Below are 26,849 nucleotides of genomic sequence, written 5' to 3'. Positions count from 1 at the left end.
ACCTCCATGAATCCTCAGCCTGAAAGGGCTGAGCTCCTGTCTCCTCCCACCTTATATTCCTCTCTCTGCCCAGCCATATCACTTCCTGTCTCCACCTCCCTAGTGCTGGGATTAAAGGGGTGAGATCTCAAGTTCTTAGATCAAAGGTGTGTGCCACCGCTGCCTGGCTCTGTTTCTCTTTTAGACTGGATCAATCTTGTGTAGCCCAGGGTGTCCTTGAACCCACAGAGATCCCTCTGTCTCTGCCTCTGCCTCTTGAGTTCTGGGATTAAAGGTGTGTGCCACCACTGCCTGGCCTCTATGACTAACTAAGTGGCTGGCTTTGTCCTCTGATCTTCAGACAAGTTTTATTTGTTAGAGCATACACAAAATATCACCGTGTGTGTGTGTGTGTGTGTGTGTGTGTGTGTGTGTGTGTGTGTGTGTGTATCAACAGCTGTGATTGGATGGGGTAGACACACAGAGTATAACAAAGTATCAACAGCTAGAGCACTAGAGAAAGCGCATGGACATAGTTTTGATTGAAGAGCTAGGAAATTTTCAGAAATTTCATGTGATATTTGAAAGGTAGTCAAAGTTGGACAAAGAAAGAGAGTGGTTGGGATAGCAACTGATAAATAGGATGAGTGTGTGTCTACACGATTGCATGGTGTGGTGCATGTTATGTGTGTCTGTGTGGGGTGTATAGTGTGGTGTGCCTGTGATATATGTGTCTATGTGGTATGTATAATGGTGTATGTGTGTTATATATATCTATGTGGTATGTATAATATTGTGTGTATGATTTGTATAATGTGGTATATGTATGTGTTCATGTGGTGTGTATAGTGTGGTGTGCATGTTATATGTGTCTATGTAATATGTATAGTGTAGTCAGTGTTTGTGTATTATGTACATGCATGTGGTATGGTATGGTGTGTGTATCTGTGCATAAGTGCATAAGTGGTGTGAATAGTGTGGTGTATGTTATATGCATGTATGTGGTGTGCATAGTGTGGTGTGGTGTGGTGTGTGTGTGTGTGTGTGTGTGTGTGTGTGTGTGTCTACATTTGAGCAAATGATTCAATTAATTCTGTACCATAGTAATTAGGGGAAAACAAAGAGGTCAAATCAGAGACACAGGGTCCCATAAGTTTTATTAAGAGGTTTGCATTTCATTCTAAGGGTGCCGTGGAATAATTGGGAATCTCCAGAGTGACATATGTGTTATGTTTCCAAAGCATACTTCATCTGGATACACCATTAACAACAAGTCAGAAAAAAAGCCAAAGTAGACACAAGAAATATCTATGAAGAGTTCAAGCAGAATATGATGGGCGTTTGATTGGGGCCATGACACCAAGGACAGAGAAAAATGGACAAAGTCGGGACTGTATAATAGAAATAAATAAACAGGACTTGGGGAGCCACTGAATGAACCCACAAGATTATTCCAGGACTCGTTGTAATGAGGAGGGGTCTCCATGGCCACCTCTCATTCTCTTCACTTTCTGGTGTTCACTGCCTTTTGTAATCCCTCCCCTAATGTGACAGACATGGTCTGTGCAGTCACTGGAAGGTGGCAGAAGAGATGGTCTGTGACTGAGGCAGGATTGTACAAGGCTTGTGCCTCAATGGCTCCCTCTTGGATCACTTCCTGTAAAGAAAGCATCCCAAGGAAGAGTTTCTCATGCAGATCATTGAGGACCCCTACCAACAGCTCCATCTAGAACTGAGGTTCTTGCAAATTCTGTGGGACTGGCCAGTTTGGAAGTCACACCTTCCCACTCTCCTGAACCTTGATGGCTATGGTCCACAGCTCAACTACAACCTCTATGGGAGGAGCTATGCTCCTCTGAGCTCTTCGTGCAACCAATGGTGCATCAGAAACTGTTCTTTCAAGTCACTAGTTTTGCAGTAATTTGCTATATTGCAACAGATAAGCAACAAATTTGCTTCAACAGTTGAGGAACCTGGGAACCATCAACCTGCTTAAAAACCAAGGGAAGAATGAGTTTGTAGGAAATTGTCAAGGGTTAGGATTTTAAAAATTGATACAAAGTGATTTTTCTGGTGCTGATGATTGACCTAGGGGTAGCATTACAGTCCCAGTCTCAAATTAAATTTATTTGTGACTGAAAATTAAAAGAATAAAAATTGTTGAAATGATTAGTATATCAAAATGCTTCCATGCATGTACACACTCTGTAATGTTTATGTCCAGTTAAGTATATCTGTGTATTCAAATAATTACTATTTCACCTTGACAAAACATTCAAATCTTTTTTTCTAGCTTGTTGAAATGTATAGGAGCTATAGCTTTTCTACTATGCTGTAGCAAACCAGAACTTCTTGGTCCTGTAAGACTTAGGCTTACACATTTGGAACTGTGTGCATATTCTCTGGAGTATTCTAATGCAGATAGCATGTAGAGAACAGAATGAGTGAGTGTGCAATCCAGGAATGTGAACTGAACTAGTGATTTAGATTGGAGGATTACAAACTCGGGTCAGTCATTTCCACCACACGAGTGTGTGTGAGAGAACCTGACAGCTATGGGAATCCACCAGTTCAGCTCTCTGTCTGTATCTCTGTCTGTCCCACCTCAGTTTACTTGCCTCTTTATTTTAGCTGCCATCAGAGTGAGTAAGTAACTGTTCTACAGCTTTTCAGTCATGACTTGACAAAGCCGTTCAGCAGCCTGCACGGGAGCTTCCCGGGTGTGTGCCACTCAGCGCTCAGCGCTCATGTGTGTGTTGTCCACCACTGTCCCTGGACCACCTGTGAACATGAAGGTGATTGCTAAGTGTTTCTGCTTTGCATCCACTCAGACAGTTCTGGAGTGCATTTCAAAGGCTCTTAAAAATTTCTCCAGGATCAAGGACCAGTTGCTTCAGATAGTGACCAGTTTGGTTTAGTGGTTTTTCGTTTGTTTATTTTCTCTCTTCCTATTTCATTCCTGCTTCTTCAGATTGCTGTGGAAGGACGTTATCTGCCTCCAAACTCTCATCTGCATTCTGGGAAATCCAGGATAATACATGCTGGCAAACAGTGCTCAGCTGAGCCTGGTGAGTAGATGTGAAAGAAGACATCATCAACGCAATGGACGAAAATCGAGGGTCATGAATCCTAAGAGAACAACATCAGCAAGGTTGTATAACACTGTGAGGACTAGCCGGGGGGAAAGAAATTACTCAGGACAGTACTTTTCATTTAATTTTTAGTGTGTTTGATGGTTAGTCTTGTCAACTTCACACGATCTAGAATGACCTGGGAAGAGACTCTCAGTGAGGGATTGTCTATCAGGTTGGGCAGGTCAGTGGCGGTAGAAGGGATGGTCTTGATTGCCTCAACATATGTGGAAAGACCCTGTCCAAGCTTGGGCAGCACCATTTATTGGCTTTGTGCTCTGGAGTGTAGAGTAGAGAAGGCCAGCTGAGGACTAATCATGCATGCATTTGCTTTCTCTCTGCTCTTGACTGTGGAAGTGGTGTGACCAGCTGCTCTTAGCTCCTGGTGCTGGAAATTCCCCACAGTGATGGACTCTAACTTGGGAGTTGCAAGCAGAATTTCTCCCTAAGTTGCTTTCTTCAGCAACAGAAATGTAGCTAGGATACCCTGTGAACTTCACTGCAGTCTTTCAAGGTCAGTGAGGTAAATTATGTCTTTCTGAGGCCCAGGTGAGGTTGTCACCTGTAGACTGGTTAATGAGTCCAACCATATGCACTGAGGGTCTGTATGTTGTCACTCTAGTTCATCTACCCCATGAATCAATACTTAGACCATGATTGTCCAAAATCACCTTGGCCATGTACACATCAGCACTTGGAGGATTTTATTTGTAGTCATATTGGCAATGTATAAGTGACATAAACTTTATTCATTTTTATTTGTATGATTGTTTTGGCTTCCTGTATGAGCAACATGCATGCCTGATGCCCATGGAGGCTAGAAGAGGGTGTTGGATGCCCTAGAACTGGAGTTACAGACAGTTGTGAGCTGTCATGTGGGAGCGGGGAACTGAACCCAGGTTCTCTGCAAGAGCAGCAAGTGCCCTTAACTACTGTGTCCTCTCTCCAGCCCCCAGTATAAATAGTTTAAATTCCAGATGTTCCTTGGACAGTTTTTTAGGTAATAGCAGGAAATATTTTTAAAGGATTTCATTTTGACTAAATAATCACAAGATACTATAAACTATTTTACAGTCATTAACAAGACACTTACTAAAAATTACAGAAATACCCCCCAGGGAAGTGCCTCACTCTTCCTGAAAGTAATAGGACTGAGCCCATGTCATTGTGAGACTTACTTCAGCACAGTCTTAATGCAGAACTTACAGGCTAAATCAATGAGATACCTTGGACACTAGAGTTATAATTACCATTGGGTTTGAAATTGCCAGTGAATGACCCCTCCCCCTGCCTGAGTTCTGATTATATGAAAAGTCAGGGTCGAAAAGGCCAGTTTTACACATGAGCTGGATTAGAGCTGGGTTAGGGCGGCCAAAGGGGTTTTCACCCTGCAGCATTTCTACCATGGCAGAGCCTGGCCACGCCATGACAAGTTGCCACCCTATCATGGCTGCATTGCCATTTTGGTAGAAGAGAAAGGGGAGGGAATTCTCCACCATGTGAAGCCTTTGGTAGATTTAAGGTTGGCAACAGGCTGGGGTGTAGCTCAGTTGGTAGAGCACTTGCATTGTTTGGATGAAGCCCTGAGTTTGACCCCCAGCACTGTTAACTATAAATGTCATCTCCAAATCAGAGGGGGTAGAAGACAAGGACAAGAGACTGGCGAACGAACCAACGTCGGAAGTGTCACTTTTTTGGAGGTCCTGTCACTGAGAGCTCTATCTGCAAAGAGGGGATTGAGACTGAAGGATCCATGGGTGGAAATAAGATGATAAGTAGCATCATACATAGTCTCTAAAGCACGCGGGTCTGGGATACCCACTTGCACACAGGGAGACACACAAGTGACTGTGGTCTGATTTCCTCATGGGGAGCGTGCATCTTATCCTTAGCCAGGTAACTATCCACCAAGCCCAGTGCCCCAGGCTTAGCTCCCATCAGGGAAAATTCTGACTTTAGAAAATAGACAGTGTTACTTGAAACAAATACAAAATAAAATAGCCATAAAAGTATTTACAACCGACACATGAGAAATAACAGAAGAGTAGAAATGAAGACGAATGGGTGGCAGTCCACTGTGCATCTTTCATAATGAAAAGCAAAAGCTGAGCTTAGTCTCAAAGGTCTGTTACTCTATCCACGAAAACCCCCAAGGAAGTCAGTTCTCCTCTCTGCAGACTCTCCAGTGCTGTCCTTGAACTGCTAGAGCAAAACATGGACACAAAAGACAACACACTACTGTATCTATCCTGGGCCCTCAACATAGTCAGGCCCTCAAAATTGCCCATAGGAAGTCTTCAATGTGCTTGATAATCTTAACTTTCCTCTCTCCTGCTTATTCACAAAGCACTCTGTGTAGACCATGAAGAACAAGGTCATTTAAAGACGAAAAGAAGCACTCAAACACGTGGGCACCTAAATGCAAGCAAGGGAGATGTCAGTCAAAATTGAAAATATTGTTAGAGAATCTCTTCCTAGGATGTTGGCCTGCCTTCTGAATCATTTTTAAGATTTATTACTATTGTGTGTGTGTTTGTGTGTGTGTGTGTGTGTGTGTGTGTGTGTGCGTGTGCGTGTGCGTGTGCGTGTGCGTGTGCGTGTGTGTGTGTGTGTGTGTGTGTGTGTGTGTGTGTATAATAGCCCTCAGCTCCACAGACAGGAGAGGCCTAAAAACAACAACTCTGCCCATTACAGAGTAGCACTTCCAGTGCCATGAGTCAAAATAAACCTTTGTCTTTGTAAGCTGTCTTGGGTATTTGGTAAATGGCAGAAAGCTAACATACAATATATTATTTAACCTTCACAGCAATGATCTGAGCTATATTTTATTAGTCCTACTTTATAAATAAAAATCTACCAATAGAAAAAATATACCTGATTCCATGATAAACTAAGACCAGAACACAGGCCTCTTTGACCCTCTATGACCTATACCCTCAGCCACTGGACACAAAGCTTTGTAGGAAAAAAATAAATAAAGATGCTGGAGTCCCAGGCAAACAAAACTTAGCAAAATGACATACCTAGAACTCAAGACTGAAACCCAATCTATAGCTGTGGTGGAAAGGCCGGCATCGGGCAGGGTTAAACCGACCTGCTGTGAGTTCTGAATGAAAAATACTTAACCTTGAGGCAGAGGAGCCCGTTGACCACAAATGTGTGGAAGTTTGGGAGACAAACACCAGGAGCAGGCAGTGTCGTGTTACAGCTCCAAGGGGAAAGGCTTCCCCAGAGCAAGTGTTGCAGCTCTGGTCCAGATGGGGACGGATTCCCCAAAGTGTTACTGCTCTAAAGGGAAAGGTATCCTTGCAGTCAGGAGCTAAGGAATACCACAAGGTCACACAGCACAACCAAATTCAAACAACAGGTTTATTGATGGGGGGAAACCCAGGAGCGGGGCTGACTCTGCTCCAGCAAGAATCAGCAGAGAACTGAGCAGAAGACAGGGTTTATATAGAGTTTCTTGGTGAGTGGTGCTTTCTAGCATGGAGATCTCCAGGGTGGGGATTGGTGGGATTTCAAGTCCTGAGCTTGGGACTAGCCCAGGGATTGGTGGGATTTCAAGTTCAGGGATTGGTGTATTTTCAAGTCCTGAGCTTGGCCTTTTCGCTCTGTAGGGCAGAGCTTGCATCCTGCCTCTGGAGGGGCTGAGTCCAGCCATTAAAGCCATTAGTGTTCTGTGGGAACAGCCTGGCAGTTGGAGGTCCTCAGGGGAGGGGCGGTTGGGGCCACTGGCTACAGACATGGTCTGACATATTGAGCTTACCCTCTCAGGATCTCAGGGCTGTGGTAGTGAACAGGCCACAGCCATCAGTCACTTCACAATGACCAAGTGACTAAGTGTCCACATAGTGAAAGAACAGGAAAACTGTCCACATCCGGGATGGGGACCATTTGAAGTCTTGACTGTTTCCCTCTGAAAAGTGCAACAGCATGTAACAGTGACATGGATGCTTTCCATACATGTTTGTGCTCTTAGTGGGACTAATTTCTCAGCTTCTGCAGAACGGGGAAGTAAACTTCCTACACACTTCCCTGGAAATCCAAGACCAGAAGGCCCTCTCCTCTTTCCATGTCATGGCTGACATGTGCACTGTGTTTTACCTTGTGTTAGGAGCATCTCCAAAGCCAAAGGACCCAATGTTTCTTTTATAAAACCATGGCCATCTTTTCAAAAGCATGTCATTCCAAGGCTTTTGTTGCTGGAGGGCTTCTCTCCAGGTTCCACCAAGCCCCGCAGTCCCACAATCCACGTATAAAATAATCACTCAGACGCTTATATTACTTACAAACTGTATGGCCATGGCAGGCTTCTGGCTAACTGTTCTTATATCTTAAATCAACCCATTTCTATAAATCTATACCTTGCCACGTCGCTTGTGGCTTACCGGCGTCTTTACATGCTGCTTGTCCTGGCAGTGGCTGCAGTGTCTCTCCCTCCTTCTTCCTGTTTCCCCAATTCTCCTCTCTCCTTGTCCCGCCTATACTTCCTGTCTGGTCACTGGCCATCAGTCTTTTATTTATATAGAGCAATATCCACAGCACTTCCCCTTTTCTTCTTTTTTTTTAAAAAAGGAAGGTTTTAACTTTAACATGGTAAAATTACATATAACAAAACAATTATCGAGCAAGAATTGCAGTTACAATATTAAAGATGTCCTATCTATCTTATATTTGTGAGTTTAAGTTTTATATCTAACTTATCTTTTATCATAACTGAGGAAATTACAACTATCTAGTTTTTAACCACATCAAAGACCTCAGAAGGATATAATATTACCTGAGAAATGGGAAAAGGATGTAAGCAACTTTCGGGAGTCTTACAGGGTAGACAGAGACAGCTGACAGCCTGGACAGTCATCTAATGTTCCTATGTAAAGTTGGGGCATCTGTCTTTAGCTCACAGGCCTAGAGTCTCTTTGTCATTTTTTTTTTTAGTGTCCTGTAGAATGTCTGGCAGTTTTCTCTGTGAAGCAGGAACCTGAAGGACCATCTTGTCAAGCAAAGTTTAGTGGTCATCCTTCCATGGTCTTGCATGTCCAGTCGATCAAGCAGTCGGGGCAAGAACAGTTTCTTGCCCAAATGGCTATCTTTGTCAAGGTGAAGATAAACTCCATATGGAGTGTTTTTGATGCCCATCTTCCTCTCCGAAGTAAATTTAGTGCTACCAGGAGCAGACATGTCTCACTGTCCAGAACGTCTAAATTATTAAAACATTTTAAATGCCATATTCTGTAGGTCTTTGAAGTGTTTGAAGACTACCCATCTATCTGAAATATATTTATGTATACCTAGAAGACTTATCTAACATGGCTATAAATATGATTATCATAGATGACTAATTATTAATCTATTTCTTAATTATCCATTACAATTTTAAATGAGTTATATAAACATAATACCTCAAACAAGAATAGAAATATATATACAGGATAACAAAACTTTTAAGTTTGTATCAATAAACTAAAATTTATACCAATGTAAAACATTTTAAACATAAACTAAAATCTATACCAATGTAAAACATTTTAAACAAGTTGTTGTTCTTTAAAAGTAGGTTCATTAATCTACCCTTTTTCTTATCTCTATATCCTATATATCTATATCATATCCCCTTTTCTTTTTTAGAAACAGATCGCATTTATAATCAACCTGTTTTAAATAAAAATATTGGTTTTTCTCTGTCCCACACCAGAGGGCTCTTCTGATTTGGGACACAAGAATCTTAACCATTTTTTAAAGCAATATGTCTGGGTTTAGATGGGGAGTGAGCCAGTTGTCCCGCCTATACTTCCTGTCTGGTCACTGGCCATCAGTGTTTTATTTATATAGAGCGATATCCACAGCAGGCTTTTGTTTTCTGTACAGAGAAAACTAGTAAGATCAGTTGGAAAAATGCGTGTTAGCCACTGATTGGAACACAACTGCTCTCAGCATGCCCAGAGTGCAGTGTCAGGGGTTATTCCTTCCACTCTGGGTTTACTTGCAGAGAGTGCTTCAGAGATGCCAAGGCAGGTGGGGTTTGGGGCTAAACCTACCTGAATACTAGGGGTACCTGAGGGGGCTCCAGGGTCACAGGTGCTTGGTTGTGAGTGGCACTGGCAGCATGTGCCCTCTTGGTTCACGGAGCCAGGCTTTCCACTGTGTTGTAGAAAGTGCTAGAGAAGAGAGAGGTGCTGCAGGCCACAGGAAAATGCATGGAACCCAGCTACTATGACAAAAGCTACTACTTGGAAAGGTCAAGGACTGTTCCAAAGGTCAAGCCATGGCTTAGGAAGTCTTGGTGATGGAGCCAGGGCAACTCTCCTCCACTGCTGGTGGGAATGCAAGCTTGTACAGCCACTTTGGAAATCAATATGGCGCTTCCTCAGAAAACTGGGAATCAATCTCCCTCAAGACCCAGCTATACTACTCTTGGGCATATACCAAAGGAATGCTCAATCATACCAAAAGGGCACTTGCTCAGCTATGTTCATAGCAGCATTGTTTGTAATAGCCAGAGCCTGGAAACTACCTAGATGCCCTTCAACTGAAGAATGGATAAATAAAATGTGGTACATATACACAATGGAATACTACTCAGCAGAGAAAAACAATGACTTCATGAGGTTTGCAGGCAAATGGATGAATCTGGAAAAAAACATCCTGAGTGAGGTAACCCAGGCTCAGAAAGACAAACATGGTATGTACTCACTCATAGGAGGATACTAGATGTAAAACAAAGATGACTAGACTGCTACTTACAACTCCAGGAAGGCTACCTAGAAAACAGGACCCTAAGAAAGACATGGGGATTGACCAATGACAGAGAAATGGATGAGATCTACATGAACAACCTGGACGTGAGTGGGGGTAATGAAGGGCAAGGTTCGAGGGAAAGAGAGCTTAGGGGAGTGGGAGATCCCAGCTGGATCAAGAACAGAGAGGGAGAACAAGAAATAAGAGACCATTATAAATAAAGACCACATGAAAATAGGAAGAAGCAAAGTGCTAGAGAGGTCCACAGAAATCCACAAAGATACCTCCACAATAGACTACTGGTAATGGTCAAGAGAAAGCCTGAACTGACCTACTCTGGTGATAGGATGGTCAAACACCCTAATAGTCGTGCTAGAAATCTCATCCAATAACTGAGGGAACCGGATGCAGAGATCCACAGCCATGCCCCAGGTGGAGCTCCAGGAGTCCAATTGGTGAGAAAGAGGAGGGTTTGTATGAGCGAGAATTGTTGAGACCGAGATTGGAAAAAGCACGAGGACAAATAGCCAAATGAATGGAAACACATGAACTATGAACCAACAGCTGAGGAGCCCCCAACTGGATCAGGCCCTTGGGAGACAGTTGATTAGCTTGATCTGTTTGGGAGGCATCCAGGCAGTGGGACTGGGACCTGTCCTCAGTGTATGAGTTAGTTGTTTGAACCCTGGGGCCTATGCAGGGACACTTAGCTCCGCCTGGGAGGAGGGGACTGGACCTGACTGAACTGAATCTACCAGGTTGAGCTGAATCCCCAGGGGAGTCTTTGCCCTGGAGGAGATGGGAATGGGGGGTGGACTGGGGAAAAGGTGGGGAGGGGAGAGGGGGAGGACAAGGGAATCCATGGCTGATATGTAAAATTAAATTAATTATAAAAAAAGAAGTCTTGGTGATATTTTAGCTTTTGTATGTATATTAGCCAATTCCTGCAAATGATTTTCTTGTGTGCTTCCAAGAACTCCTAATGGCATATTTATCTAAAATGCCTATCAAGCACCCAAGGCCAAACAATCTCCTGAACTAAGGTAACATGTTGTGGAAACGATACATGTTTCCTAGGTCAGGCAGATAGCTTTATTTCTTGTGCAATTTTAGCTGAGACCCTCCTTTCTTATACTGCCTTACTAACACTATAGACTCCTAACTTCTTACCTAACCACTTCTGGGAATGTAGTTTGAGCACATAAATTCCCTTTTTCTGATATACTAACCAATCATTAGCTCTCAGTTGACCTCCTCCCACTCCCCTTTTGGGTTGTAAAAGAAAGCCTGGTGGCCACTGCCTGAGGAAAACTCTTATCTGCCTTTATGGCCCTGTAGGGATTCAAGCCTGGTGATCTTGCTCTGCCAGAGGATTTCCATTACTTGGTTTTATAACTGAATACCCGAGAGATGAGGGAGTGGAGAGGCATAAGGAGACTGAGAAGAGGATTTGAGGGATAGAACCTGAGGATGAGACAGAGAAGAAAAAGAGACTGGAAGAACTAGATGGGTAAGAACTGGAGAGGAATGAACCAGATGGGGGAAGAACTAGATCAAAGGGCTAAAAGAGAGTACCAGAGGAACAAGATGGAAGATGAGGAAGAGTCAGATGGGGAAGAACAAGATGAAGAAGAAGATGAGAAAGAAGGAGATGAGAGAGGAGCTAAGATGGGAAGGAACTAGATGGATGAGAACCTAGATGGGGCAGAACTAATGCAAGAGAATTAAGATATCACTTGGAGGATACAACAGATAAATGTAGAGAGAAATCAGGCAGGAAGTGAGCAAGGCATAGAGAGCAGAATAGAAGCTATGTAGGGAGAGAACTGACTCAGAAGAATAAAGCGTATGGACTAAAAAATTTCATGTACGTAGATTCATTTCCTATCATCAAAGATTAAATTATCAACTGGTTGTAGATTCTTTCCAGACCCTGGGAGGGCACTCAAGGGGCTGGACCCCCCTAGTCCATATTAGAGAGGGAATACCAGTTAGGGATCATCCACGCAGTGGTGGCACATGCCTTTGATCCCAGCACTCAGTAGGCAGAAGCAGGTGGATCTCTGTGAGTTTAAGATCAGCCTAGGTTGAACACAGAGTGGGTTCCAGGATAGCCAGGACTACGACTACCCAGTGAAACCCTGTCTCAAAAACAAACAAGCAAAAAAAAAAAAAACAGTTTAAGGATCAGAAGTGTGTAGGGCAGTCGCAACCTACTGACACAGCATTTGGCTGGGGACAAATGGCTTAACTGTACTGAGACACCTCAATCCCACAGTCTAATGAGATTAGCAATTAACATACTGGAGTGTCTCCGTCTCTTGCTGCCTGGGCAAAGGTGCCAGAGGTCTTGCCCTGAAGCACAGAACTCCATTTGCTGCACTGTCAGCCGAAATCAACTGCCAGACATGCTGGAAAGGGAAGTTTGAAGCAGTCATTTGCCCTGCTGAATATTCAAGTCAGTGTTTGATGAAATTACAGCCCAGCGTTTCTTTCAAAGGCACTTAAAATGTATAAATAAGCTGGATTGGGCTTGCAAGAGATCTTTGTGAACTTGAATTTCATCCATGCCTAGAGGCTGACTGGGCTGGATTTTATTCAGACTTCTGCTGCGGTTTAAAAGAAAAATGGATCCCAAGCAGTCAACTGTCTACACTCCGACTTCACACCCACAGCAGGTACTGGGATTGCAAAAGTCTGTTCGGCTCTGAGGAAACAGCACTACCCTCAACACACAAAAGCTCATGTTACATTCGCAAAGACCACTTTTCCATTAGTCCATCAGTGTTTTGTAAGTTTAAATTGTCTAAAAGATTTAAGCATGTAATATCAGTATATTTCTACCAGATGGGAATCTAAATTCATCTTTAAAGCCAGCTGTACTTTGCTTGGTTGTTATAGGATCGAACAGGCATCATTTTTTTCAGGGTCTGACAACCAATTAGGGAACTTGATTCATCCCTTGGTCACTCCCACAAGCATGTTGACCAATCCCTTGGCCCCTTGGGCATCATACTGTGTTTTGTGTGGGATATGGCCAGGAGGACTCTCTCTGATCTTGGTCCTTCAGTCCTCCGATCTCTGACCATCTAGAGAATCAATATCAGGCTCTTACCCTTCATTCCGATTGTCTGTCTGAAACACTCAGTGTCCAGTTTTTCTCCATAGTAGTGGGTCCACCCTCTTCTTCTTCCTCCATTACAGATGCTGTCTGTGCCCACTGGTGTGCAGCACACAGCCCCCCAGAAAGCCAGTTCTCCACTTCACCTCTGACACCTGTATTCCAAGGATGGGCCTGGTGGATAAGATTCCAGCTAGTCCATTGTCACAACGGATTCAGAAACAGACACGCAAATAAAACCCAAAACAAGTGTGAAGAGACAAAGCAGCCGCTACAGATCAAATGATAGCTCAAAAACCCAGAACTAAACATCTGGGGACAGGAGAGATGGCTCAGCAGGTTAGAGCCTTTGCTTAGACCAACATGCTAATGCAAGTGTGACCCTTGACGCACATGAAAAGCCAGACGAGAAGGCATGCACCTGTGACCCCCCGCACTCCTATAATGAGATGCAAAGTGGAGACAGGATACTGCAGAAATCTGGATGCAGTGGCACACGCCTGTCGTCCCAGCACACCCACAGTGCATTGGGAAGTGAAACAGAAAGATTACGCAGAAAGGTGAAGGCCGAGTAGTCTGTAGTGTACAGCACAGTGATGAAACAAGAGAGAGAGACTGCGCCTCAGTGGGGTGGAAGGTGAGAGCTGACTTCTGAAGTAGTTCCTCGATGTGTGTGTGCACACATGCATACACATGCGTTCACACACTCATACACACAGAGAGAGACAACAGGAGGCAGGGGAACTAAATAAACATCTGAGAAACTCCAAACAGTATCTGTGAAGGTCAATATTAATCTGAGAGGTGTTTGTCACAGATTTGAAAGACAGCAGGAAGAGTCCACTGACCACTCCATGTTTTTCTTACCCTGTCCATAGTAAGGTTTTATGGGGAATTTCAAACACTTGTATATCTACACAACTTGGTTTGCCTTTGACACGGTGACACTTCTTACTTGTATAGTGCCAAGGAGGAAACTGTGAACTATTTGATGAGCCTGTGATAGCATGAGGAACTGCACGGTCATTTAAATTATAATCTTGTAGAGTTCCCACGCTGTTTCCAGGTTTCTAAGGCTATAAATTACTGGAATCTCCCAAGGATGCAACTGAAGAAAAATAGTAAATAAAAAGAGAGGCGGGGGAAAGCAGTAGAGGAAGAGAGAGAGAGAGAGAGAGAGAGAGAGAGAGAGAGAGAGAGAGAGAGAGCTTACCATTGCAAACACATTGTGTCCTAGAAGTATCAAAGCAGAACAATGGTTTTCATCCTTTGGTTTGTTGCATGTTTGATGGAATAGTGTTTGAATGTTAAATATATGTTAATAATACAAACTGTGCCCAACCACAAACACCCTATTTCCTTTACCGGCTGGTCCTCCACCCTCAGGCAGTGGAGCATTGGGTAGAACATTTTAGCCTAGGAGAAGGCCTGCAGCAGTAAAAGGCATAGTGTCCTGCCACTTCCCGGCCTTGGAGTTTCCAAACACCAGTCCTCATAAGTGGAAGCACCATGGCACAGAGCAAATATTTTGGAGAAGACAGGACGAGAGCAAATAGTCTTCACCCCTAGTTTCTCACCCCACCCTGGGACTCAGACGAAGGACAAACAAAATCCTCAGGTTGAAAGAGAAAACAATATCTCAGATAAGCTTCGAGAGGGAGTTTGGTGGTCTGAAAATATGACTCTGGAACTCTTTGCCATCTCCAAGGAGGTTGGAGGCACCTGTGTCCACTCAGCCTGATTCTTCATGTGCTTAGGAGTTGCTTCCAAACAATGGCAGAAATGACCTTGTGTGGCCTGTAAGGCTGGTCTAAGAGTGATAAAGGTTCTCTACTTCATCTAAAAGATGGGCACTCCAGACGAGCCCCATCCAAATGGCCAACCCAGGATCATTTTCATCTTCAGCCACCAATTGAGGAGTTTGTTACTTCTGATGGATACTATCCGTTAACTGCTCTAACGGTTTGGGGATATCAATGACTTAGTACAGTGAAATGAATTTCCCATCCCTGATCTGCTGCAAGATGATGGGTTGGGCAGGGTCTCTCTTCCGCACAGCCACTCAGGAAACTCCTTTTTTCTTGGGATTCCTCTCTTTTCTAGGTTAGTAGAGTCCTGTTCATTTATGTCATAGATTAGATGGAAACCGGCCTCATACACAATACATTTGTAGAGTAAATCCGAAATTTTCACGAAGCTTGCACTTTCGTTCCTCTGGATGGAATATGGTAAAGGAGACTGAAAAATATACTCTGTGTGCCCTGAAAAAAAAGTGTGGGGAGGGATTCATGTTGGTTAAGACTAATGGGTCACTGGCTCAGGCAGAAATGTCTTATTTCATTGTGTGCATACTCAGTGCCAGATGTGATGCCCAAATTATGGGCAGTCCTTAATAAATTTCAGAGTACAAGTGAGCAAAGCAGCTGGTGAAGCCATTGCACCACTTAAGATAACACTTAGGCTGGTTTTCTGTTTGTTTGTTTGTTTGTTTGTTTGTTTGTTTGTTTGTTTGTTTGTGTTGTTTGAGACAGGGTGTAATATAACCCAGGCTGGCCACAAACTCAACATTATAGTTGAGGTTAAACTTGCACCCTGATCCTCCCATCCCTGATGCCTCAGCCTCTTGGGTACTAGGGTTATAAGTCTGTGCCATCACACCTACTTTAAAAGAAGCATTGAAACTGGAAGGACATTTGTCTCCTCTGGCCCATCTCTGAGCCTTTGAAGCACTGATTTTACAAGATAGAATTCAAAAATGTAAAAATCAAGACAAAAATGAACCCAGCCTTGCTGTACTGGGCTCTCTAATACTGAGGGTGAAACAGCAACTTCTATTGGCTTGGAATTTGTAAAAATATCAAACTCAAAAGGAAAAATTGGAAATGCATTTAATGTTAAATTCCAATTCCTCCAATTAGTGTGTGTGTGTGTGTGTGAGAGAGAGAGAGAGAGAGAGAGAGAGAGAGAGAGAGAGAGAGAGAGAGAGGTATGTGCATGTATTTAATATCAAGCCATCAGTAGGAGTCTACTATAATTGAAAAGTTTAAACAATGTAATCTATCTATCTTGCTATGTGTGATATTGAAAGGCCAAAAAGACTTGGTTTCTGGTCTTTACTCTGTTATCCATCATATGGATTTATTTGACTTTAGTCTCCTATCAGCTACAAAATTCTAGGACCCTTGAATTCCTTATCATAAAACATGTAATGCAGAAATTATTTTTCTCTACCCATTTGTCAAATCAAATAACTGTAGAGAAGATTTTTTAATTGAACCTCAGAAGGCAGTTCTTCTAATGGTTTCTTTACCTGCAAAAGGGGAGTGTTAGAAAACAGACTTTGCTCTTGTATAATATCATCCAGGTAGAGGGGAGCTGAGGCAGCAGTTAATGCATAACAGGCCACAGGCTAGAACATGAGGGGATGTCTGACATCTGGAAGCCTTCTTCTGCTCCTTGACACCATCTGTCAATCCTAATTCATTAGCATATTTTGGATGTGTTCTCTCCACACAAGCTATTGTGAAATGTACACAATAACACTCGAGCTCATGATTAGCTCTTGGCAGATAAATTTTATTGTTATGTTTTTCTCATTTTTCGTGTGTGTGTGTGTGTGTGTGTGTGTGTGTGTGTGTGTGTGTGTGTGTTATGCACACGCTTCTATGCATGGTTTTGCATGTGTGTAGGTGCCCATGTGTGAGTACATAGGCATGTGTGTATGTATACATGTAGAGGCCCATGGTTGACAAGGTTGATGTTAAGACGCAGGCTCCTCAATTCTTCTACCTTATTCAACAAGGCACGGTCTCTCAGTCGGACCCTGTGTTCACTGTTACAGCTGGCCTTATTGAGCAGCATGCTCTGGAGATCCCTGTCTCTGCCCTCCACAGTGGAACTTACAGGCCGGCGGCCATGCTTGCACAGCAGTTACGCGGTTTCTGTGGACCTGAGCGTCCCCCTCATGCTTGCACAGTGGATGATTTAACCACTGAGTCATCTCCCCTGCCTCTGCAATTTTACTTTTAGATTGTTGGCTCAACGGTTAGGGTTTTAGAAACGGGAATAGCTAGGACGAATGTGTTTGGTGGAGTGATAAGGTATGTCATAAGATGTTCACTGCCTATCAGGGCCATAAAGGGCCACCAGTGATCGGGAGGAAGAATTCATGCACCAAAGAAAGGACACCAGGCCCCACAGGCTTCTGAATGCACTGTTTCTAGAGTGGACCCCAGGCGGGAAGCATGTAAGTAGGCAGTGTGCACCTGTCATAAGCTTATGGACGAGCAGAGACAGAGGAGGTGTGCTGCTGCCTGAGGACAGAAACTGTGGACAGAGCTCGAGTGGCGCTGGTTAGACTTCTGTCCATTCACGCATTCTCTGGGGCTGGGCTTGGACCCTGGGCTCTCTCAGGGATGCCTGCGCAGCTTACTGCTACAATATATCGATGACATTAACTTCATCCAACAGAGAGCGATCTGCCTGATGCAGTGTGGTTTCTCTGAAGTACATACCTTCACCTGGCCACTTTGAGGCTTCACTTCTGCACACATTGGCTACTCAGAGCTGTTTGGAGGCTGGTAGCATTGTCCCTCATTCCCTCACAATTCAGCGCAGTTCTCAAAAGAGCTCCAGACAGATTAAGGATACGTTGTGCTTCTGCTAGCTCTCTACTCTCTGGCTACCCTAACTGGGTTTGGGTAAATTTGAAAAGAAGAAATACAAACCAGCTTGAGGCAACACTGCCCAATTTGATCAAAACTAAATGCAACCATCGTGGGTTCGAGTTTGGTGGTCCGAAGCCCTGGAATGTTTCACAGACATCTAGCATGCAACGCCAATGCCGTTTTATTTGGTTTGGGGTTTACTACCCTTTATGTTAAACAGGAGTTTGGGAAATTTGCACAAAAGACTCACTGTCTATGTTCATGGATGCCCACATGCTAATCAGTCGGGGTTGGTGATGAATGAAAACACCACACAGGCACGAACACAGTCTTCAATCACCTACCTCATGAACTTAGAGGAAGCTGGGGGTGAATCACATCTGATCTTTATTTAGCATCCTAGAGAACAAATTCTCCAAGGACCTGGATTTGGAATCTGAGTCGCACAGGAAACAGATCCTCGCCCACAGTGTCCCATGGAGTACCTGTGTCCAGATCTTTTTGCATCAAGACACTTCTCTTTGAAGCTGGCCTAGCAGTTAAATTTGACACCCTTCAGATCTTCTTAAGAAAGAGAGAAGAATTATATGTTTTCTTTGACCTCTGGAGGAATATGAGTAGCATCCAGGAGGAGAGGACATTTAGTTCCAAGTCCAGATCTACAAATTGTGTCTTAGTGATTCACTGAGACATATTCTTCTAATAAAATATTTTTAAATATTTTGTTTGTTTAGCCCATACAGCAAAATACAGTCTCGTCAGTCAAGACAGACTTCAAACTGCCTGGGCCACTTAGAAACATTTCATTAATAACATGTGTTTATCATTGAGAGGAATGGGCTTCGTGTGCTAAGACTTTGTTCGTCAGTCATTCATTGGAACCCCACTGTTAATAGCATACAATGGTTTGTGGTTATGCCACAATTTAACCCAGGTTTAAAAATACAAACTAGAGCCCTGGTGGTCTAGAAGGAACGGGGAATAAGTGAAGGTACTGGCTCAACCTGCCTTGTGGGCTGGTGGCTTGGAACGCTCTACAAACTAATCAAGTTTATTGACTATGATCCTGAGAGGGGAACCCACGCTGGGGCGCGCATCTTGGTTGGACTGCAGTTTAGTGAGGTTCTGAATATCTGAGGGGAAAACAAGGCAACTATTTGGCATTTCTTTCCCCAAAGACAAATTAGAAACAGATATCACAGAAGGAAGGTTTTTGGTTTTTTTTTTTTTTCCTGAAGCAGTCTAATAAGAAAAAGAGATTTTCCTCTGTAGTTTTAATTCTACTGTATGTTAAGGATAAGTAAACAGCATTGATATGGCACCAAGCAGAAGAGGCAGTGTGAATTTTATTAGCACAGTAATTTGAACAGCAACAGTTCTGGATGAGTAGGGAAAGAACTGGTTTTGTATATAATATCAGCTTACCTCCCAACACCTGTCTAAAGGGCAGCTGGGCCCAAACACTTCGCCATCCTTGTACTAACATCAACCCACATACTTAGCTATGGATACGGTTATGACCAGAGGAAAATTTTTTGAAAAGATTTATACATAAAAACATTCTAACAACACAATAAAGCATAGTGTCTACAGTGATGGGTAGAAAATGTGTTTGTGTTTAATGAGTGCCTCAGTTTTACAGAAACATACCAAACCACAAAGAGTTACTGTAGGATGTGTTTATGAAATCTCAGTCATGGAAATAACACTATGATTCTAAACATTTTTGAAATCATATATTGCATGTACTTAAAACCAATTTTCCAGTTGCTTACAACTTATGCTTTTAAAAAATATTTATATCTTAAAATAAAACAGATCATGTTTAAAGGAAATTTAAGCCATAAAAAATTACACTGGGCCATCGTGAGGTTATCCCTTTAGACATTCCTTGAGAGAGATTTGTGTTTTACAACTTTGCCATGAGTCAAGTGTGGTGGCATATGCTTGTGATCCCAACGCTTGGAAGGTAGAGGCAGGAGAATGAGGAGTTCAAGGCCAGTCTCTGCTACACAGCAAGTTTGAGACCAGACTGGTCTATATGAGACCTTGTCTCAAATAAGAAAAGCAAATACCAAAGTTGGTAGTGGTTTGGTCACATTTTCCATTGGGGGAGAAAACGTACCTCATTAAAAGAATTTGCTACTAAATGATTCATTTTCTGAGTTCTGAATACTTAATAATGTACTCTTATAACAAGCAATAGCTGTTAAATTCCTATATTAAAATTTCACAAAGAAGAGTTGATGTTCATTTATACCCAGAAGCACATTTACATTATCCAACATGTGTAATAACATGCTAGGAACAATGAAGGCAGGAAGGGGAGAGGCAGAGCCACCCCACCTCCAGGATGATGCCAAAGGTCCAGCAGTAAGGATTTCAGTGAACTTCCAATCCACTTTGATGTTCATTTATACTCCTACATGGGGCTGAAAGGTATGTCCCATGGTATTTTCATTTATTACTAATAGGACTCTGTTACTTGGTAATCCCTTCTGATGGGAACACAAAAGGGGTTCAGATAGTCTTTAAGGAACTGTACCTTTCTCCAGGCAACAGGGAGACAGTAAATCTGTGGGAAGAAAGGATGCACCAAGCAGGTGACTGATCCTTAGTATCCAGGCTGAAGAAATAACTTCTAGAAACCATGTCCTCTGCTTCAACTCCCACCAGACCACAGTGCAGTCAGCTCGCATCCCAACTCATAGTTGGTCTACTGTAAAACAACATTCTGAGGTTATAAAATATTTAATTATATGACAAGAATATATTTTGTCTTAGGAGGAAAAGAATCATTTCAACAATCAGTCTAGAGCCAAGATTTTAAAAATATCCCTTCTTTACAAGACTTCACATAGTAAATTCCAATTCTCTAGAGAATGTGTTCATTCATTTACATTACTGTACACAGAGTTATAACTTACTTTGTCTTTTTTGTTTTTTTCCAACATAGAACTTGTGCTGGATTGAGTTCTGACATCAAATTCTAGTTGTTTCAATAATATCTCATGTCCTTAGTTTTTAAATAAAAAATATCACTAACTATACTAGAAAGCCCAAGAAGAGTTTGAGGTAAATTTAAATCTTAAAACATTGCTTTCACTGCCTTCCTTATGTGCTATTGTAAACTGGACATTGATTTTTGGTTTAATGTTTTCAGAAGGCTGACAGTTGTTTTCTGGGGAAGCCTGTGGCTAGGTTGGACTTGGCATTAAAGGCTCTAAAGGGCCTGTGCTGTGGTAACCATCTTTGCTGGGGAATTAGTATGATTGAAAGAGTCACATGGAGATGTCTTGGTGGCAATATATTTTTTAATTAATCCTAATAGTCCTAGTGAGATGGCTCAGTTGGAAACAGTCCTTGCTGCCAAACATGACAACTTGAATTGAATCCCTGGTACCCACATGGTGAAAGGAGAACACCAACTCTTGCAAGTTGTCTTCTGATGTCCACGTGTGCAACACACACACACACACACACACACACGCTCACACATATGCTCACACTCATGATGAATGTAAAAGAAATTTTTAATTACTCCTACTATTTCACAACACTAGGGGAACTGTTGATTTTCAAATACTATTATTAGAAAGACAAGAATGAAAAAGACAAATATAGTCACTGGATTCTAGAAGATACATATGCAGTTTAATAGGCTTAGGAATCTCAATATTTCTTCCACTCTTCACACTAAATTGCTTTTAGCACTTAGCAGTGTATCATTTTTTGCCTTGTAGCTTTGTAAAAGGAGTATTGGTTCATGAAAATATGATATTAAGTAAATAATAGAACAACCCACAAAGTAGGAAGATATTATGTGTGTGTGAACATAACATTTTAAAAGATGATTATCTAAAGAATATAAAGAACTGTTAGTCAACAAGAAAAAAAGACAGACCACTCAATAGAGAAATGGATAAAGGGAGCTAAAAGACTTCACAAAGGTATTTGAGTCACCTTTTTTCTTTCTGTGACAAAACACTGTGACCAAAAGTGACTTATGGAAGAGGTTATTTTGATCTGTGGTTCCAGAGAGGGAGTCACAGCAACTGGGAGACATAGTAGTGAGGGACTAGAGCAGGAAGTTGAGAGATCACATCTTAACCACACAAAGGAAGTAGAGAGCATGAACTAGAAGTGAGGCAAGGCAATAAATTCCCAACAGCCACCTCAGTTCCTCAATCAAGTCTCCACCTCCTAAAGGCTCCAAAACCTCCCACAAATAGCGCCACCAACAGGGAACCAAGTGCCCAAATACCTGAGCCTATGGGGACATGTTTCATTCAAACCACTACAGTATCCAAATGAGCAACAATATATTTCCATATTATCAAATTCATAAGCCATGAAGGAAATGCAAATTTAATCACAGTATATTATCACTATCCTCTAGAGTGGTTAAAACAATAAAGACAAAAAATATCCTAAGTGCTGTCAAAGTAACTCAAATCTTCACCCATTGCTGGTAGTGACATTAACTGGCTCACCCACCATGGAAAGCATTTTGGTGTTATCTAATATTCTTCTGATCTAGCTATGAGTACATATAGCTATAAGAATACAGTTTGACTTTACTAAAAGACAACTAGAACATGCTTGGCAGAAAGAACCATTTGCAATAACTTTAAACCACACTGGCTACAATCCAAATGTCTATAGGGTAAAATGTCTAAACAAATGTGGTGTATTTAATGGAAGCAGTAATAAGGAATGGTGTATAAGTATGTAGAAGGATGGGGTAGGTTCTGTCAACTCAATATTGAGTGTAAGAAGTCAGACACAAAAGAATATCCACTATGTGATCCCATTCACACACATTATAAAAAGGGGAACTAACTAGTATGCTAGAAACCCTGAAAGAGATTAATCTCATTAGAAAGGAGTGTGGGAGGCTTTCAAGGGTGTGTGATAGGGTTGCTATTTTCTATGGATATCATAGGTCTGTTTAGTTTGTAAAAAATCCATCATGATTTGTACAGGATAAGTATATCATTATGTATTCTATATCAATAGTTTTTAAAGTACTTTTATCTCTCCAGCTTGCATTGTTTAGGAAAACAGCTATTATACATCTTCTATACTCCAAAGCAATAATCATGGAAGATGAGTTTAATCACTGACTGCTATGGTTTGAATGTAAAATCCACCCCCCCACACACACAGGCTTGTGTGTCTTGATACTTGGACTTCAGATGATGGCACTGTTCTGGGAAACTAAGGACCCTTTGGGCAGTATGGCCTACCTATCAGACTGGGTCACTGGTGGCAGGCCTGAAGGTTATGTCCACTTCTGGTTCTGCCATGAGTGTTCTGCTTCCTGGTCAGCCAGGATGTGAAAAGCAGCATTCACATATTGCCACTGCCATGAAGCAACCCCTCTTGTAAGAAGGCATTTCCTGCAGCCATGCCTTTCCCTCTGAATGGGCTGGATCTCCCTTGAAACCAGAGTCAAATTAAATATGGTTCTATTTTAAAGCCTTTAGGACATTGGCACAGGGGTTCTTCCAACTTAATATGGCCCTTCTCAAAGGTCCTGCTCTATGTGAACAAAGATAGGCAGTAAATCACTGTAGGTTAAGGCGTGCCTCTAGTAGCTTCAAAGCCCATTATCATTTAACCTTATTGGGAGGTCCATGAGGAGTCTAGGCAACTCAGCTGTATTTCAGAGACATCCATCCACATCCTTCATTGCTGTTAGCACACTATGTGTTAACATGGAGATATGGCTGGCTCGTCCTAGTCAGAAGTTCCCCACTAATTTGGAGAGTCTACAGTCATGAACCTCCTCTCATTCGGCACTTCTGAGTCAGCAAGCAGAGACCCATGCCTATACTCCCCCCACCAATAAAAAGCAAAGTTACAATGATTTATTTTTAAAGAATATTTTAAGCCTAAAAACTAAAAATTAGAAAAATATGGAGTATCTTTGACATGTCTTCTAGTTCAAAAAAACTGTAAATCTGAACCAAAATTTCCACCAAATCTCCCAGAATTTTTCTCACCTGTTATATAAATGTAGGTAAAACAGACATTAAAACAAATAAATCCTGAAGGCACATGTTTTACTCATTTAAAATGTTGGTGTTACACCTATAGAGAGTAAGTAATCTTCCTACACAGAATGACTCAGAGACCTAGACCGTATCTTTGGATCGTCCTCCAGTGAGGCTTCATTGCCTGATGGGTAGTTAGCTGGAGAAGACTGGGAAACTCATCTTGTGCTTAAAAGATCATCCCTGAAATGACGCACCTGGCTCATCATTGCCAAGAGCTGATCCTAGGGCTGTGCTCCATGCAGAAAGAAGACCTTGGGAGACATGGGTGAAGGCTACGCAGTCACTCCAAGCATTACAGGACAGGAATGGTGGGTTTGGGTAGACACGTGGCCATCCATGGCACAGTCATCTTCCTTAACTGTCTTCCTTGTAGTGAGTTTTAACATTGGACAGGGGAAGAGTTAACTAAAGCTTGATATTTCATAAATACAGTAACAGAGTACAGTGGGCAAAGACAGAGTAGAAACAAAGATGGGGCCAATTATGATTTTTCTCCTTTACTTCAAACCAATTAAAATATTCATAACAGTATATTTATGCATATGAACCAACTAACTGCTTATAGATTATCTCTTGTCTGTTAGGCCCTGATCTAAGTTCTACGAAGAAGGAAGAGGAAGAGGATGAAGAGGAGGGAGAAGAGGAGGAGGACCGAGCTCACAGTGAAGCATGCATACCAGAATAAGGGTAAAAATAAGCTGATACAAAATAGCTCTAAAATATCATATAGCGATGGGCACAATGAGCAAAATCAGAGACATCAGGGAAGTTTGCATGGCACATTCTAATGGGGAAGCCAGGCAAGGCCTGCCAGAGGAGGAGGTGATGAGGTGGCTGTTAGGACGGCTAGGGCAGGCGATGAGGAGGCCCTCAGAGCATATTTTCAAGAAATACCACAGAGTGGTTGACCTCTTTAACAGCTCTGTGTGAGCCACTTTATGCAAGACTTAAGGAAAGAAACACTGGCCAGTGGAAAAAGAATGGTCTCTGAGTATAATGTCATGTCTCAAAGAAAGACTTCTACTTACTAATTTTGTAAATCATGGGTGCATTTGTTCTCTGATTTTTCCTTAACAAGATGATAGTATCAACCTCATTGGGTTACTATGGGGTTTACACTAGACAATGTGTACAAGTTACTAACACTACCTGCTCTGTAACTATTTGTTAAATATTATCATCACTCCTACCACACAGAGTTCTAGGTATGTAAATGAAAAACATATTTTTCTCTCTTTCCATTCTTCTTCAAGATGGACAACTTTCACATCTTGTTAATCATGAACTTCATATTACCATCTCAGAAAACCGATCCTGTCTCCCAGTGATAAAGATGGTAAGGTGGTAAATCAGTCAGGCTTTCCAAAGGAAGGTAGTACCAAGTCAGGGACATTGACACAGCCGAGGCTCAGCTGACTCAGACTGCCTGGTGTGCTGTGTTCAAGCATTTAAGGATTTGATTGGCCAAGGAATTATTGGCTGTGAACAGATTGAAAGTTGAACTTGTAATTAAGTACCTCTCAGCCTTATTCTGTCTGTGGCCACCATTCTTCCATTTTATTTAAGCTCTGACCATCTGTGGGACTGTGGGAAAAGATGAAGTCAGGGAAGTTTTTCATGCTCTCAGACTAATCTTTATGGACTCTCTGCCTGCTTTGTGACTTGAATATGACCAAAATGTTTCTGCATTCTATGGTACATATATTTTGTCTGCTTTGGTGCAAATCCATGCCCAAAATCCCGACTATACTTCTGAGGCTTGGTTTAGTCCACACCCACATGTCTGACTTCCTCCTTCGTGTTTCTTTATATATGATTGAGAGACACCACACACACACACACACACACACACACACACACACACACACACAGGGTGCATTCACAATCCTAGTGTATGAATGAGCTAATGTGTCTTCTCAACTTAGTCTCTAAAGAGCAATGTCCCCAAGGCTCTTTCCTCACCTGTATGTCTTAGGTCTCTGGGGCAGATGTCAGGACTTTCCATCTGCCAGGGAATCCAACTACTCAAGCATGCAATATGCCATAGACTATCAACATTTTATTGGTGTCCGTATCACAAACAGCCTGGAAAAGCCCTTCACAGGGAGCAGTGGCTTTGTCATTTGAGTGACATTTTGACAGACATGTACAGAGCTCATCATCCCTACTTGCAGTCACATGACATTTCCATGTTCTTTGGACCCACCTTTACCACATCCAGGTCTCTGCATCACACACCTGCATGAAACATGTTAGTGACACTTCATGGAAACAGATGATCCAAGAGTGTCTTTGCAATGGTGATATTTGGATCTTGACATTTTAAAAGAGCAGTAGAACATTTTGTCCTCTGGTTCAACAGAAACAGGAGTGAGTCTGCTTCCTGGAAAACAGCTCATGTTTCAGTAGCTGGGCTGCACCCCCGGCTGGCCCTGACAGCTCCCGTCCAGCCCCATGCCTTCTCTCAGCATCAGTCCACGAAAAGATGCTTTCAGGAACATCTGCATTCTCTCATGCGGGAAGACAAGCAGAGCGGACATCCTGCAGAAGGAAATACCAGGACCGACCTGTTGGGTACCAGCAGACCCTGCTCAGGGTTAAATGCGCAGAATCACAGATATGCCCCCTCCATGGAGCAAGCAATTGAAGCTGTAAATGCTGCAGAAAACTTCTGTCGTGCTTTTCATGTCTCCAAATGCCAACCTCCGGTGTGCTGGGGCAGGGTCTGGACTTCATGGTGCAAGTAAAAAATAAACATTCACAGCAACAGTTCTTTCCAAAAACACCTTGAAATTCCTCATGAATCTTGGACTGTGTAGCAGTTGGCTGAGAAAGCATTATGCTTTAAATACTTATTAAGCGTTTAATAAATATCTGCTGAAAATCAACCTAGTTTGAAGTTGGAAACTTACCTGAGAGGTCACCTAGCCTAGGCACAAAGTATCTTTTAAGAAGGTGAAAATGAAAAATTAGCTTCCCTGCCACCAACCGAGAGCCTAGCTATTGTCTTTGAATTCCTCCACGATACCTGGGCTCAGAGGCATATGGGTCCTTTCAATTTTGGCAGTCAAAATTTAATTAATCATATTGAGTTATTATGATACTTCACTCTTTTTGGTCAGGAATTTGCTTTGTATTGTGCATGTTCATA

At 42.4% G+C, this 26,849-nt stretch overlaps 1 long non-coding RNA gene across 1 annotated transcript in view; it reads left to right on the top strand.

Moving 5' to 3' along the window:
• LOC121829719 (uncharacterized) overlaps nucleotides 1–26,331 on the top strand; it is a 40,740-nt gene extending 14,409 nt beyond the window's left edge. The window contains exons 3-5 of the long non-coding RNA XR_006072783.2: nucleotides 2,951–3,047; nucleotides 24,283–24,385; nucleotides 26,061–26,331. This is a non-coding gene — a long non-coding RNA (uncharacterized LOC121829719). The remainder of the gene's footprint in view (nucleotides 1–2,950; nucleotides 3,048–24,282; nucleotides 24,386–26,060) is intronic.
• The last annotated feature ends 518 nt before the right edge of the window (nucleotides 26,332–26,849 follow it).

This window comes from Peromyscus maniculatus, chromosome 5 (assembly GCF_049852395.1).
Source record: "Peromyscus maniculatus bairdii isolate BWxNUB_F1_BW_parent chromosome 5, HU_Pman_BW_mat_3.1, whole genome shotgun sequence".
In the NCBI taxonomy this organism is placed as follows: Eukaryota; Metazoa; Chordata; class Mammalia; order Rodentia; family Cricetidae; genus Peromyscus; species Peromyscus maniculatus.
The sequence above is the reverse complement of the archived record's forward strand: the minus strand, read 5'-3'. Positions and strand labels throughout refer to the sequence as shown.